Genomic DNA, 14405 nt, shown 5'->3' on the forward strand with positions numbered 1-14405 from the left:
AGTTCTTCAGGCTGTTGTCCCCCCCTAGTGTAGTATAGGTTGTTATGCCTCCTATGCTGTCGTGGAAGGTTGCTAGAGAAAATAGAATTAGACTTACCGGTAATTCGGTTTCTAGAAACCTTCCACGACACAACTATTTCCCTCCCTGCATTCTTGGACAAATTCTGAGAATCTTAAGGTAACCGGTGCTATGGTAATCAGTTATAAGTCACTGGTGAGAGGGAGGTGGGAGGGACCTTTTAACCTCTCGTGCTTCCTGTCCCCCATTAGGGCTTGGAGACATCCTCCTATGCTGTCGTGGAAGGTTTCTAGAAACTGAATTACCGGTAAGTCTAATTCTATTTTTTGCATATCTCATCTATTGGTACTATTGTGACCATTAATTTGTTTGATCTAAAAATATACATATATGCAATTGGTTATGGCATTATGTGCTGATTGTTTATTATGCTGTACCCTCTAGATAAATTGTTGCCTAATGTGGAAAACTAGCAACATTTTATATCCTGTATGATGCATTTAGGTGGTCCCTTTTTTTAGGGATTATCCACTGAATTGGCATTTTTTTAAATCACTTTTTGGTGACACATTTTGGTTGGTTCTTTTAATTAGTATATTAAAACTTATGTTTTAATTCCACCCATTGCTATATATATAAAGTGAATAAAGGGCGAATTTAATTGCCCAACCAAGGATAGACCCATAATGTGTTATATAATATGAAGAAAACACACACACATATATAACACAAATGTAAGGGCTTATTAAATAAGCCTGCACATTGGAATAATACCACGAATATCAGGCCTTCCCCACATGAATAGTAGACTCACAAATGATTAGATGGAGAAATAGCAATATAAACTACATTCATATACTAAATGCAATATCCATTTTAATAGCTTGCCCTGTTATATAAAGCACAAAAGATGGAAATTACAGTGACCTATGCTAACAATACAAAGCACAAGATAAATATACACAGGAAAAGTATATATACTAGTTATAACGTACTCGATACTGTTATCCAATCCAAGAAGGCGGACAAAGTAAAAGCCAATGGCATGTGATGGTATAGTGTTTATAAACAGGATTTAGCTGCCCGGGAAGCAGCTTGGAGCAATCAGACCAAGGGCATTTTTGATGAGTGTCAGGGTGTTACTAGTGGCAGTACAAGTGGTGATGCTGATTTTCAGGCTGTATCCACAGAGCTGGTTGGATTACACAAGTCACTCACCAAAACTTGGTGGAATATAAAAACTTTGGAAGAATACAAAAAAACAAGGCTGGTCCATAGAGGATTGAGAGTCCAGATCTTTCCAGCTTGGGAGGCTGATGATTCCTTTCAAAAAACATGGGAGGGGGGGTTTGCTCAAATGTTCCAATATTATCATGGACATGTTGATTGAGCATAACTGTGGTACGTTGTCAGTCATTAAGGATAGAATTAAATCCTGTGAGGTAAAATTGGATAAATTTGATAAGCTTACCTTGGTTGACCCCTTCAAGGTACAATTGAAGACAACCATTGATCAATTTGAAAAGGAAATAATTGATGGCAAAAAGAACAAATTTAAGAGAGATCAATTGGATTACAAACAGGGATGTGTATATAGGTGGATACATAAGGGAAATGAGACCCTCTGGTACTGCCACCATCACCAGTAGTGATGTTGCTGCTCTACATGAACTTCCATCGAGCGATTTTTTTATCTTCCGAACAAAGCGATGTCGAAGACGCAGCAGGAGGGGTCGACGTAAGAAGGGATCTACAAAGAAAAAGAACAAGAAACTTCAGGGCTTGGTCTACCAAATACAAGCGGGAAACCCGACAGAACAAGAGACGATAAACCTTTCCTCCACTATGGGTAGCACCTCTAATCCGGGTAAGCTTCAGATTATAAATCTTTCATCTTATGAGCTTTCGGATGTTGAGGTCTCAGTACTTGAACGTGGTCTCTTTTCGTCCTACCAATAATCTTGACAAGTTTACATTGATCAAAGACGTTTACCTCTTTTGCAGACAGCTAACTTTTAAATTATTATATCACCAACCCTCTGCAATTGATGACCTTCCTTTGGTTGAAAGACAGGCCTTTAGAGACCTAATGGACCTTCTTGAAGAAAGTGATGAGGGACGCACGAGAACAAGATTCTCTGGTAGGTTACCCTCACAGGCTACACCATCATTTACTCTATTTCCCGCAGTGCAAAGTTTTTTTGACACTGTTTGTGATGAAATTAAGACTTTGAAGCTTGACCCGGTCAGGGATAGAAATATCAGTAAGGCTGAACAAGCTGCTATTATCAGATTGGGATCTAATAAAGATTTTGTGGTCAGGGAGGCAGATAAAGGGGGGAACCTGGTTATTTGGCCAATGGATCTTTATCTTAAAGAAGCTAAACGTCAACTAAGCAATTCTATGTGTTATCAAATTCTCCCCTCTGACCCTTCACAGGCCTTCAAAGCTAAATTGGATCAATTATTGGATTTGGCATGGGGTTGCAATATTATTAACAAACGTGAGAAAGAGTTTTTGACAAACCACTATCCCAGGACACCGACCTTTTACATGCTTCCAAAGGTCCACAAATCACTTCAGGACCCCCCAGGTAGGCCTATAGTGTCTGGGATTGGTGGTTCGTTGGAACGCCCTTGCATTAACCTTGATTTTTTCCTCCAACCATTGGTTTTCTCTCTTAGATCCTTTGTGAGGGATTCCACTTCTCTAATCCAGCAACTGCATGATTTGGTCCTCCCACCCAATATCTGGTTGGTTACTCTCGATGTAGAGTCTTTGTATACGTGTATTCGTCATGACTTGGGTATTCAAGCTGTTTCCTACTTATTGGACCAACAGTCCTCTGGTGAGCGAAAACATGACTCCTTCCTGTTGGATCTATTACACTTTGTACTGGATAAGAACCACTTTGTATTTGATCGTGTCCACTATAGACAAGCCACAGGTACTGCAATGGGCTGTGCGCCCAGTTATGCAAATTTTTTTGGGGTGGTGGGAGATCACCAGGGTGTACTGTCTGGAGGAGTTTTCTATCCACATTGTAAAATGGTTTCGTTATATTGACGACATTTTGTTTTTCTGGACAGGCACCCTGGAGGATTGTCAGAGTTTTGTTGGGACATTGAATGCCAACCCCTGGACCCCTGGAATATAAAACTCACGGAACAATTTTCCCAAACTATGGTTGAATTCTTGGATCTCAATTTGTTTTTCAATGATTCTCGTATCTTTACCACCCTTCATCGCAAACCTATTTCTACGAACAATCTGTTGCAGTTTTCAAGTTTCCATCCATTGCATTTAAAATCTGGCATCCCCAAGGGTCAGTTTATTCGCTTGAAGAGAAACTGCAGTACACAGGATGATTTTTTTGAACAAGCTAAGGATCTCACTCAACGTTTTAAGAGCAGGGGCTACCCAAACAAGGTAATCTCGCGGGCATTTGTGGCTGCTAAGGAGGTGGATAGGGGACAGCTTTTGCAACCCCGGGCAACAAAGCCGCCTAAACCATTGGGTGTTGTTACAGTTTACAACAACCAATGGCGAGATATTCGTAGCATTTTATCCAAGCACTGGGGCATTTTGCTCAGTGAGCTTAGACTTAAGCCCCATATTTCTGCACAGCCTAGTCTGGTTGCTAGAAGAGCCAAAAGTTTGAAGGACTGTCTCAGTTATAGTCACTTTAAACGACCTACCACGAGACTGAATAGAGGCACATGCCTACAGGGTACAAACCCATGTGGGGGTTGTAATATCTGCGCTTTCACTACCAGTTGCAATGTTTTTACACTCTCTATTTTTCCATTTCAGATTATTTCTAAATCCTATTTTAACTGTAAATCTCGGAATGTGGTGTACGCATTGATTTGCCCATGTCCACAGTTTTATGTGGGACAGACTACACAGGAGCTCAGAAAAAGGATACAACAGCATTTTTCTAATATCACTACAGCCAGGAAAGACAAAGCAAAAGGAAAGACAATTATTTCTGTTGCCACGCATTTTTTGTCCATGCATAATTGTCAGTTCGGAGGAACTAAAGTTTTGGGACTTGAAACTGTGTATCTGGACATCAGGGGGCGCAATATCACCCTTGAACTTTTGAACAGGGAATCCAAGTGGATCTACAATCTCAACAGCTTGACCCCATCTGGGTTAAACAAAGAACACAGGGTTCTATAAGCAGACTTAAGTTTTCCTAGTCATTCTGAGCTTTTGGTTCTATTATTGTTCACCGGGCTGTGATTATTTCATGTATTTTAATGTGGGCATTTTCTGGATTAGTTTATAAAGCAATTGGGTTTTTGATCTTTCTAAGGTTTTTATATTCTGTGTTTGCCCCTGTTTATAAACAGTATACCATCACATGCCTTTGGCTTTTACTTTGGCCGCCTTCTTGGATTGGATAACAGTATGGAGTACGTTATAACTAGTATATATACTTTTCCTGTGTATATTTATCTTGTGCTTTGTATTGTTAGCATAGGTCACTGTAATTTCCATCTTTTGTGCTTTATATAACAGGGCAAGCTATTAAATTGGATATTACATTTAGTATATGAATGTAGTTTATATTGCTATTTCTCCATCTAATCATTTGTGAGTCTACTGTTCATGTGGGGAAGGCCTGATATTCGTGGTATTATTCCAACGTGCAGGCTTATTTAATAAGCCCTTATATTTGTGTTATATATGTGTGTGTTTTCTTCATATTATATAACACATTATGGGTCTATCCTTGGTTGGGCAATTAAATTCGCCCTTTATTCACTTTACACATGTGCTCTTCCTCTTATTGACATGTTGCCATGGCAACAGGATAGCCTGCGCTATTTATTAATGTTTGGCCTTTTGTGCTATTAGCACGTCGTGCTCCTTTACTGTTTGTGAGTGGGGGGAGTGATGTGTGATCACTATTACTATTATTATTTTTGTACATCAATGATCGGTTCAGTCTGGGTGTATGTGTCTGTTTGTGGCATTTGAGCCCTGTATTGAATACACTACATGTGTCGGTGACACGTGTTTCCGATATTTGACACATGCCCCCTGCTCTGTTGATGCGTTACTATTGATGATGTGCGCTTCCTGTATTGTCAGGGGAGCTTCGGTCGCTGTGATATGTGGGACTGTGCTCACACTGCGCAGGCGCTTGCAGTATGTTAATGCGCCGCCCTTGGTAACTGATGTAAGCTTCCTGTATCGTCGGGCGAGCTTCCGCTGTAATGGTATGTGGGACTGTGCTCACACTGCACAGGCACATCGAGTTTGTTAACGCGCTGCCCATGGCAACTGAGCGTCTTGTGTCACCAACGATTCCTCTGGTCTGGCTATCCTCATTTTTCCTTGCATCCTGCGCAAGCGCACTAACTGGTCTTATGCGCCGCCCCTGGCAGTACTGCGTTTCTCATCATGGAGGACTCTCCGGTCTCACAGCTCCTATGCTTCTTTGGGTAAAAGCAGCACAGCTGCAATTTATTTTCTTGTTAACGTGCTACTATATATAGGTAAAACGAAAAAAGTGGTTTGGTACCGTGTTAGCCAGTAGAAAAAAATATATAAAGTGCTCTCAGTGAGAGAAACAAAATAAGAATCTTGTGGGTATGATACCTTTTAATGGCTAACAAATAATAGTGAAAGTTGTTACAAAGCAAGCTTTTGGGATTGCTTACGTCCCTTCATCAGGCTGATATGACAAAATATTTGAAGAAACCTTATTTATATACAGTTTAAAGCACAACATTTCAATAAACAAACAATGAGCTTGGAGAGAGAATCCTTAATTAGGTAAGATGAGATAGGTAGTATGAAAAGTTCTGAAGATCAAAGGGCTACTTGGAGGAGATAGCTCAGATATGGTAATGGGTCATAAAACCTTCTGACAAATTGAGTCCTGTGTGAATAGAATCAAAGATTGTAATGAATTTATGCTCCCACACTCTCCAATGTGTCTGTGATTTAAAATTGCCTTTTAAAATGACAACTTTCATATTGCCTATGTTGTGTCCTGGACCACAGAAATGTTTAGCCACAGGTAAATGGGTTTTTTGTCTGTAATTGTATGACGATGAGACCTCATCCTTGCTCTCAGTCTCTGTCCTGTTTCTCCAACATAGAGGCCACCCACAGGACATATATTGCATAGAATTAAATACACCACATTGGAAGAGGAACATGTGAATGTCCCTGGGATCTTATAGTCTTGCTGTGTGTTGGGAATTTGGATTTTGTCTTTGGTCTCTATATGAATGCAGGTTTTGCATCTTCTCCCATTGCAAGGATATGTTCCTCTTGGTGAATCAGAGGGCATTGAACTTCGGATAATGATGTTTCTTAGATTGGGAGGTTGTCTGTAACATAGCAAGGGGGGGTCTTTGAATAGTATTTTTAACCGGTCATCCTTGTGTAGGATATCAATCAATCAAATTTATTATCGCCAAGTACATATTACATATATACAAGGAATTCTTTGTGGCAAAGAGGCAACATAATATATAACAACAGATACAATAAGTAACATCTAACAAGACAGATACAGTATATAGTCTACACAAAACGGGGAAAAAACTAAAAAACTCAGGAGCCTCATGCCAGAGCAGCCATCTCTCGGCGCTCCTCCTCCTCCTTATGGTGAAGTTTCTTAGACATTTTTCTGAGTATTTCAAGCTGTGGGTTGTAGGTCACTACCAGAGGTACACGATGATTTTCCTCTTTTTTTCTGTATTGAAGTACTTGACTTCTAGGGATCCTTGTGGCCCTAACAATCTGATCATCAATGGAGGTGGGATGGTAACCTTGATTTAAAAATGACATTTTAAGCTGGGTTAGGTGTTCATCCCTGTACTTGGGACTGGAACAGATACGGTTATATCTGAGGGCCTGGCTGTAGACAATGGGATCCCCTCCAAGTCTGTAATAGCACTTGCCAGATTCATCCTCATACACAACTTTTCCTCTTTCGATGAGGAGCTATACCAGCCTGATGAAGGGACGTAAGCAGTCCCGAAAGCTTGCTTTGTAACAACATTCACTATTATTTGTTAGCCATTAAAAGGTATCATACACACAAGATTCCTATTTTGTTTCTCTCACTGAGAGCACTTTATATACTATATATAGGTGCAACACCATGAGTGTGATTACCCCTGACAAAGCCACCACGAGTGGCGACATGCGTCGGATACTCTGTCTTACCTCACGTACCACCATGTGTGTGTTCTGGGCGGTTCATGCTCTTTTTTTTTTGAAGCATCATTTTTATTGATTTTGTAACAAAGTTGCATATTACAAGTTATAAACATTGCATTGAATTGTTACAAAGAACATATTTAAACATGCTTATCAGCTAAACCTGAATAGAAGCAAAAATAATCTTAGCAAATATAAAATTATCAAACCCCCTTATGTCCACATTTTCATAGATTACATTGACTGAAATCAGACACCTTATCTCCAGCTCCACCTTATCCTCCATATAGCAAATTTCAGTTTACCCAGATTATCACTCAAATCCTCTAATAGATACCAATCCGAATCCATGTCACATGTCACACTAAAGGCCCTTTTACATTTAGCGATGCACCAGCGATCCAACCAGCGATCCGACCCGGTCAGGATCGCTGGTGCATCGCTAAATGATCGCTAGTGAGCTTTCACACAGAAAGACCTCACAGCGATGCAGCAGCGACGCAGCGCACGATACTTACCATTCACACACAGCGATCCTGCGTCCTCCCGCCCGCGTCCAGCGTCGCTCGTCGTCACAGCAGGAAGTCTCAGCAGGAAGTGCCCGACGAGAAATGGAGCCAGACATTCTCGCGCGATCAGCGATGGACAGCGGGGGAGCCGGTCGCTGGTAAGTATCACACATAGCGATATCGCTAGCAATATCGCTATAACGTCACAAAACCAGTGACGTTTTAGCGATATTGCTAGCGATATCGCTTAGTGTAAAACCCCCTTAAGAGATATCGCTAGCAATATCGCTATAACTAGTGACATTATAGCGATATTGCTAGCGATATCGCTATGTGTGATACTTACCTACGACCCGCTCCCCCGCTGGTTATCGCTGATCGCGCGAGAACGTTCAGGACTGTTTCTCGTCATCAGCTTCCTGTGGCGCTTCCTGCTGTGACGACGAGCGACGCGTGGAGCCGGGCAGGAGGACGCAGGATTGCCTAGTGTGACAGGTAAGTAGCGATCCCCGTCCCCTGCGATGTCGCTGGTGAGATCTGCCTGTGTGGCAGCTCACTAGCGACCACTTAGCGATGTACCAGCGATCCTGACCGCGTCATATCGCTAGTCGGGATCGCTGGTACATCGCTAAGTGTGACAGTACCTTAAGTCTTGAATTTCTCTGGTGGTCAGTGACGTTTCTATAAACACTCTCCATTTTTAAAAAAAATTTTTTCGTCATTTTATCTTTATTTCTTTCTGTTTCTCTTTTATCCAAAAATAAGACCGATGTTAAACCTTCCTTGATCTCCTTTACCCCTGGGAGTGTTTTAGCTAGCCAGTGATGCAGAATTAGATGTTTTGTCACCATTGCAATGGTGTGAAACAAGTCATGTAGCCGTCCCCCTCTTGTTTAACCCGTCGTAAAGTGAAACAACCAACACAATGGATCTACTTCTACCCATATCCCACATATCTTCAGATACATATCCTGGACATTTAACCAGAGTTCTTGTGTCCTGGGACATGACCACAATCCATGTTCTGTGTCTGTTTTGGGCATTGTACATTTTGGGCAAATTGTCTGCCTATCAGGATTCTGCGGAGTCGGAGGTATAGTGAAGCCGCATATTGTTTTATGCATTATTCTGAATTGACTATCTCTCCATTGTTCATTGATGATATGCTTTCTTACCAATTCCCAGCCCCGCAGAATCTTATGCTCAAGTTCTTGATCATGTATATATTTTTACCATTTGTGAAATATTTTGCCCTTCCCTGAAGGGCGTAATATGTCCCTCTTGTCCATGCTCTTTATAAACTAGCTATGGTGTTCAATTTGCTATATCTTTTTCTATAGTTGCTCATTTTGAGCTATTTTGCTTATTTAAGCCACCATACAATTTGCTTATTGTGGCTTTGTGATAGTATGTATAGGTTTGTGGGCATGTATTTATATGTACTTTTGGCAAGCTGCTGTATCTCTCTTTTATAACCAGATTCATACCGGTCAGGGGTATTTAATCATTTATGTGTGAGGGGCTGCTCTGTCGCATATTATATTGAACAGATTGTGTCTCAGATCAACCTCTATCCTCTTCAATCCGGTATAATATATGTTATTGTGACAGGGATTTAATGGGTATCACAGCTGAGATTCCAAATTAACCCCTTTTTCTACCCTGCTGTATCATTGTTTGATGGTATGCTGTTTATACTGTATATTTGTTGACATACATATTTATATATAATGTCTGGCACACATAAGTGATAGGGTGTAGGTTAGGGCTTTATTATGAGCCCAAGTGTCATTGTATATGTCACTAGTGTGACTTTTTAAGGTTTTTAAATTGTTATGTGTGGTTTTGTACCTAATAAAGCTTGTATTTTCATGCAGTATTTTTTGTGGTGATCCCCCTATGCTTGGCCTATATCTTTTCTCTTCTTTTTATAGAGTTCAGTTTCTGGGCCCCCTCTGGTGGTTACTGGAGGTAGTGGAGCTTATCTGATTGACAGAGGATGGCCACCTGATATTGAGGATGACGATTGGAGATCTGGGGTTTCAGATTGGGATTTAAGACAGCTGACTCCCTCTATCCCTGCTGGTGATTTTATTCCTGTTCCTTCTGAGGTCTGAGGTATCCTGCTCTGTCCCTGCATGGTTCAGCTAAGTGTTTCATTTGCTATTCTTTTTGCATTTGAACTTGTTTTGTCTATTTCTGCTTTGTGCGGGTCATCCAGCTCCGGCTGGGGCTCTGCTGAATCACCGCCCATATGTTACTGCTTGTGCCAGTTTGTTTTGTCCCCTGTTATATTGGTCTCTTTTTGCTTTGCTTTCAGAATATACCAGAGTGCTGATATAGTCTGTTTTTTGTGCATCAGACGTGTTGGACTTTTTGCAGGGTTTTTTGCGTGATTGCAGACAGTGTCTTTCCTTTCCTGTCCTGTATAGTCAGTGTGGGCCCCATCATTTGCTCAGTCTATTTTCCTGCCTGTGTTCATGTTTTCATCTTGTCTCACTGACAATATATGTTTGGGGGCTATCTATTCCTTTGGGCTCTGCTCTGGGGCAGTTTAGATTTCCCCTTTCTTGCTTTGCTGAGGCGTCTAGGATCTTCGTAGGTACGCTCCACGGCTACTGCTAGTTGTGTGGATAGGATCAGGGGTCTGCAATCCGCTTAGTTACCAGCCTCTCTGGTTTTCTCTGGCTTAGCCTGGGCCTGCTATCCTCCTCGGTGACCCATTCATACAGAATCACCAGCCTTACTGTAGACTCTAGGGTACTCTAAAGAAGAAAAGAATTTTAAAAAAAAGTGTCAATTTTTTTAATATATTTTTTCCTCTTTTTCCTCTAGGGCTGTAGGAGGGTATTTTTTATCTAAATGGAGACTAAGCAATTGTCTGATTGTGTTGAGCAGCTCGCTGCTGAAGTGCGGGGAATTTCTGTCTATCTCGCTCAATCATCTGCTGTTGAACCAAAAATCTCTACTCCTGATGTGTTTTCTGGGGATCGGTATAAATTTTTGAATTTTAAAAATAATTGCAAACTGTTTTTTGCTTTGAAACCCAACTCATCGGAGAGCTCGGTGAAGCAGGTTAATATTGTCATCTCCCTGCTGCGCAGTGATCCCCAGGATTGGGCGTTTTCTTTGACACCCGGAGATCCTATTCTGGCTAATGTTGACCCCTTTTTTCAAGCCTTGGAGTTGTTGTATGATGAACCTAATGCTATTGATCAAGCTGAGAAAACCTTATTTAGTTCTTGGTTGTATCCTGGTCACAAACGGAGCGCAAGGAAGGGAGAGGGTGAATTAAAATCTTCTTTTTATTAGTGCATGATCCACAACGCGTTTCAACAGAATCATCTGTCTACCTCAGGTGGCAGTACACAGATCACATGAGGGGGCAGGTATTTAAAGGGGTAGTGACCAATGGGGGGAGAGACAGGTGATTAATAGGTCAAGACAATTAAAACATGTTGCATCAAGAAAAACAAGGTAAAAAATGTAAATTATATCAGATACAATAAACAATCAATATTACTGGAATCTAAAAAAAATAAAGATAAAAATATGCTAAAATAACAACAGATAAAATACACAATGACTATCAAAGGGGTTTCTCAATCATTAAGTTTAACCCTTCTGGTGCTAGCGAACCTAGTTTGAAGATTCAAAAACTTTCCCTCCTTATTAAGCTCTCATAGCGATTGGGTACGTCATCTCTGATATGCTCTATAACTGTGAGCTTTAGCGAACCTGGATTCTTATTGTGTGCCAGCAAAAAGTGTTTAGATAAGCTGTGAAGCAGATACCCGTTTTTAATATTTTGACGGTGTTTATTCAGTCTATTATGCATAGATTAAATAGTCCTGCCCACATATTGCAGCCCACAGTCACATTCAATTAAGTAGATGACATAATTTGACTGACAAGGGTAACAGGAGAAATTGGACCCCAAAAGTTGTTGTTCAGTCTGTCCTGAGTACGCTGGTACCCCATATGTGGGGGGTCTACTGTTTGGGCACACGTCGGGGCTCGGAAGGGGCTAGTGACGTTTTGAAATGCAGACTTGATGGAATGGTCTGCGGGCATCATGTTACGTTTGCCGAGCCCCTGATGTGACAAAACTGTGGAAACCCCCCACAAGTGACCCCATTTTGGAAACTAGACCCCCAAGGAACTTATCTAGATGTGTGGTGAGCACTTTGAACCCCCAAGTGCTTCACAGAAGTTTATAACGCAGAGCCGTGAAAATAAAAAGTCATTTTTTTCCTTCAAAAAATGATTTTTAGCCTGCAATTTTTTTTACAAGGTAACAGGATAAATTGGACCTCAAAGGTTGTTGTCCAGTTTGTCCTGAGTACGCTGGTGCCCCATATGTGGAGGGGGAACACTGTTTGGGCAAACGTTGGGGCTTGGAAGGGAAGTAGTGACGTTTTGAAATGCCGACTTGATGGAATGGTCTGCGGGCATCATGTTATGTTTGCAGAGCCCCTGATGTGACTAAACTGTGGAAACCCCCAACAAGTGACCCCGTTTTGGAAACTAGACCCCCAAGGAACTTATCTAGATGTGTGGTGAGCACTTTGAACCTCCAAGTGCTTCACAGAAGTTTATAACGCAGAGACGTGAAAATAAAAAATTCATTTTTTTTCCACTAAAATAATTTTTTAGCCCCCAATTTTTTATTTTCCCAAGGGTAACAGAAATTAGACCCCCAAAGTTGTGCAATTATTCCTGAGTACGCCGATACCCCATTTGTTGGGGTAAACCACTGTTTGGGCACACGTCGGGGCTTGGAAGGGAGGGAGCACTGTTTGACTTTTTGAACGCAAAATTGGCTGGGATCAATGGTGGCACCATGTCGCATTTCGAGACACCCTGATGTGCCTAAACAGTGGAAAGACCTCAATTCTAACTCCAACACACCCCTAACCACAACCCTAACCCCAACACATCCCTAACCCTAATCCGAACCCTAACCATAACCCTAACTCCAACACACCCTTAACCCTAATCCCAACCCTAACCATAACCCTAACCACAAACCTGATCCTAATCCCAACCCTAACCCCAACACACTCCTAACCCTAATCTTAACCCTAATTCCAATCCTAAATCTAACCCTAACCCTAATTCTAACCCTAGCCCTAATTCTAACCCTAATTCCAACCCTCAACCTGATTCCAACCCTAACCCTAATTCCACCCGAACCCTAATTCCAACCCTAACCCTAATTCCACCCTAACCCTAATTCCAAGCCTAACCCTTTTTCTAACCCTAACCCTAATGGAAAAATAAAAATAAAATTATTTTCTTTATTTTATTATTTGGGCCTACCCATGGGGGTGATAAGGGGCGGCAGTGATTTACTATTTTTTAATTTTGATCACTGTGAGAGTTTATCACAGTGATCAAAATGAATGAATGGAATCTGCCGTTTGGAAGATTCGACGGACGCACTGCGCATGCGCCCGTCATTTTGGAAGATGGCGGCACCCATGCAGGAGGGAGGAGGGACACCGGGAGTGACACGGGGAGTCAGGAGGTACCGGGGGGAGAGACGGTGATCGGAAGGCGAGAGGAGTGGAGGGCAGGGGATGGGGAGCAGATAATGACTGCGGTGGCAAATTGCCGCCGTCGGTCGGTGGCGGGGGGCAGATCGCCCCCGTTAGCCGGTGGGGGTCGGATCGGTGTCTCCAGCCATGTCAGATGCTACTGCAGCATCGGCCATGGCTGGATTCTAATATTTCATCAAATTTCATTGATGAAATATTACTATCGGTCTGATTGGCTGCCCCTTTAAGAGAGACTTGACTGCTGCCCCTGCAAGACTTTCAATTCAGGATCTGTTTTAACTGTGGGTGCCTCTCAGGGGTCACTTTGGCCTGTGGGGGCCCCCCGGGTCTGATTTGGTGGGTGGGGCCCCTCGGGATCCGATTCGGCAGCCTGGGCTCCTCAGGGCTCTGAATTGGTGGGCGGGGCCCCTCAGGGTCCAATTTGGTGGGTGGGGCCCCTCAGAGTCTGATTTGGTGAGCGGGGCCCCTCAGGGTCCGATTTGGTGGACGGGGCCCCTCAGGGTCCGATTTGGTGGGCGGGACCACTCTGGGTCCGGTTTGGAGGCCAGGGTGGCTCAGCCTCCGATTTGTAGGCCAGGGTCGATCAGCCTCCGATTTGGAGCCTGGGGCCACTCAGCTTTCGATTTGGCACACCGGCCCTTTAAGACTCATTTTGGTGCGTCGGCCCTTTAACCCCTTCCTGACATCAGACGTACTATCCCGTCCATGGGACCCGGGCCCCTATGCCCATGGACGGGATAGTACGTCTACCGCGATCAGCGGCGCCCACGTGGTGAGCGCCGCTGATCGCGGCCGGGTGTCAGCTGATTATCACAGCTGACACCCGGCACAATGTGTCAGGGGCGGTCACGGACCACCCCCGACACGTTAACCCCTTGCACACCGCGATCAAACATGATCGCGGTGTACCGGGGGTTAAAGGGAAGCATCGGCAGGGAGGGGGCTCCCTCCGTGCTTCCCTGAGCCCCCCACGGCAGCGAAATGTGCAGCGCTGCTGCGGGGGGCTCCTTTCCTGCAGGCCCCCGAATCCAAGATGGCGACGGGGGCCTTCGGGGGCCTGCAGGAAGCTGGCTTCCTCAGTGCCTGCAAAGCGCAGGCATGAGGAAGCCTTCTGCACTGCCTGT

General features: G+C 43.1%; 1 long non-coding RNA gene across 1 annotated transcript; it reads left to right on the forward strand.

The window, feature by feature from the left end:
* The first annotated feature begins 553 nt into the window (after positions 1-553).
* LOC141046776 (uncharacterized) lies at positions 554-2955 on the forward strand. Its single transcript, XR_012219656.1, has 4 exons — positions 554-1886; positions 2024-2160; positions 2460-2613; positions 2705-2955. It is a non-coding gene; the product is annotated as an uncharacterized lncRNA (long non-coding RNA).
* The last annotated feature ends 11450 nt before the right edge of the window (positions 2956-14405 follow it).

Source organism: Dendrobates tinctorius, unplaced genomic scaffold (genome assembly GCF_039654945.1).
Source record: "Dendrobates tinctorius isolate UK_male_01 unplaced genomic scaffold, ASM3965494v1 ptg000120l, whole genome shotgun sequence".
NCBI lineage: Eukaryota > Metazoa > Chordata > Amphibia > Anura > Dendrobatidae > Dendrobates > Dendrobates tinctorius.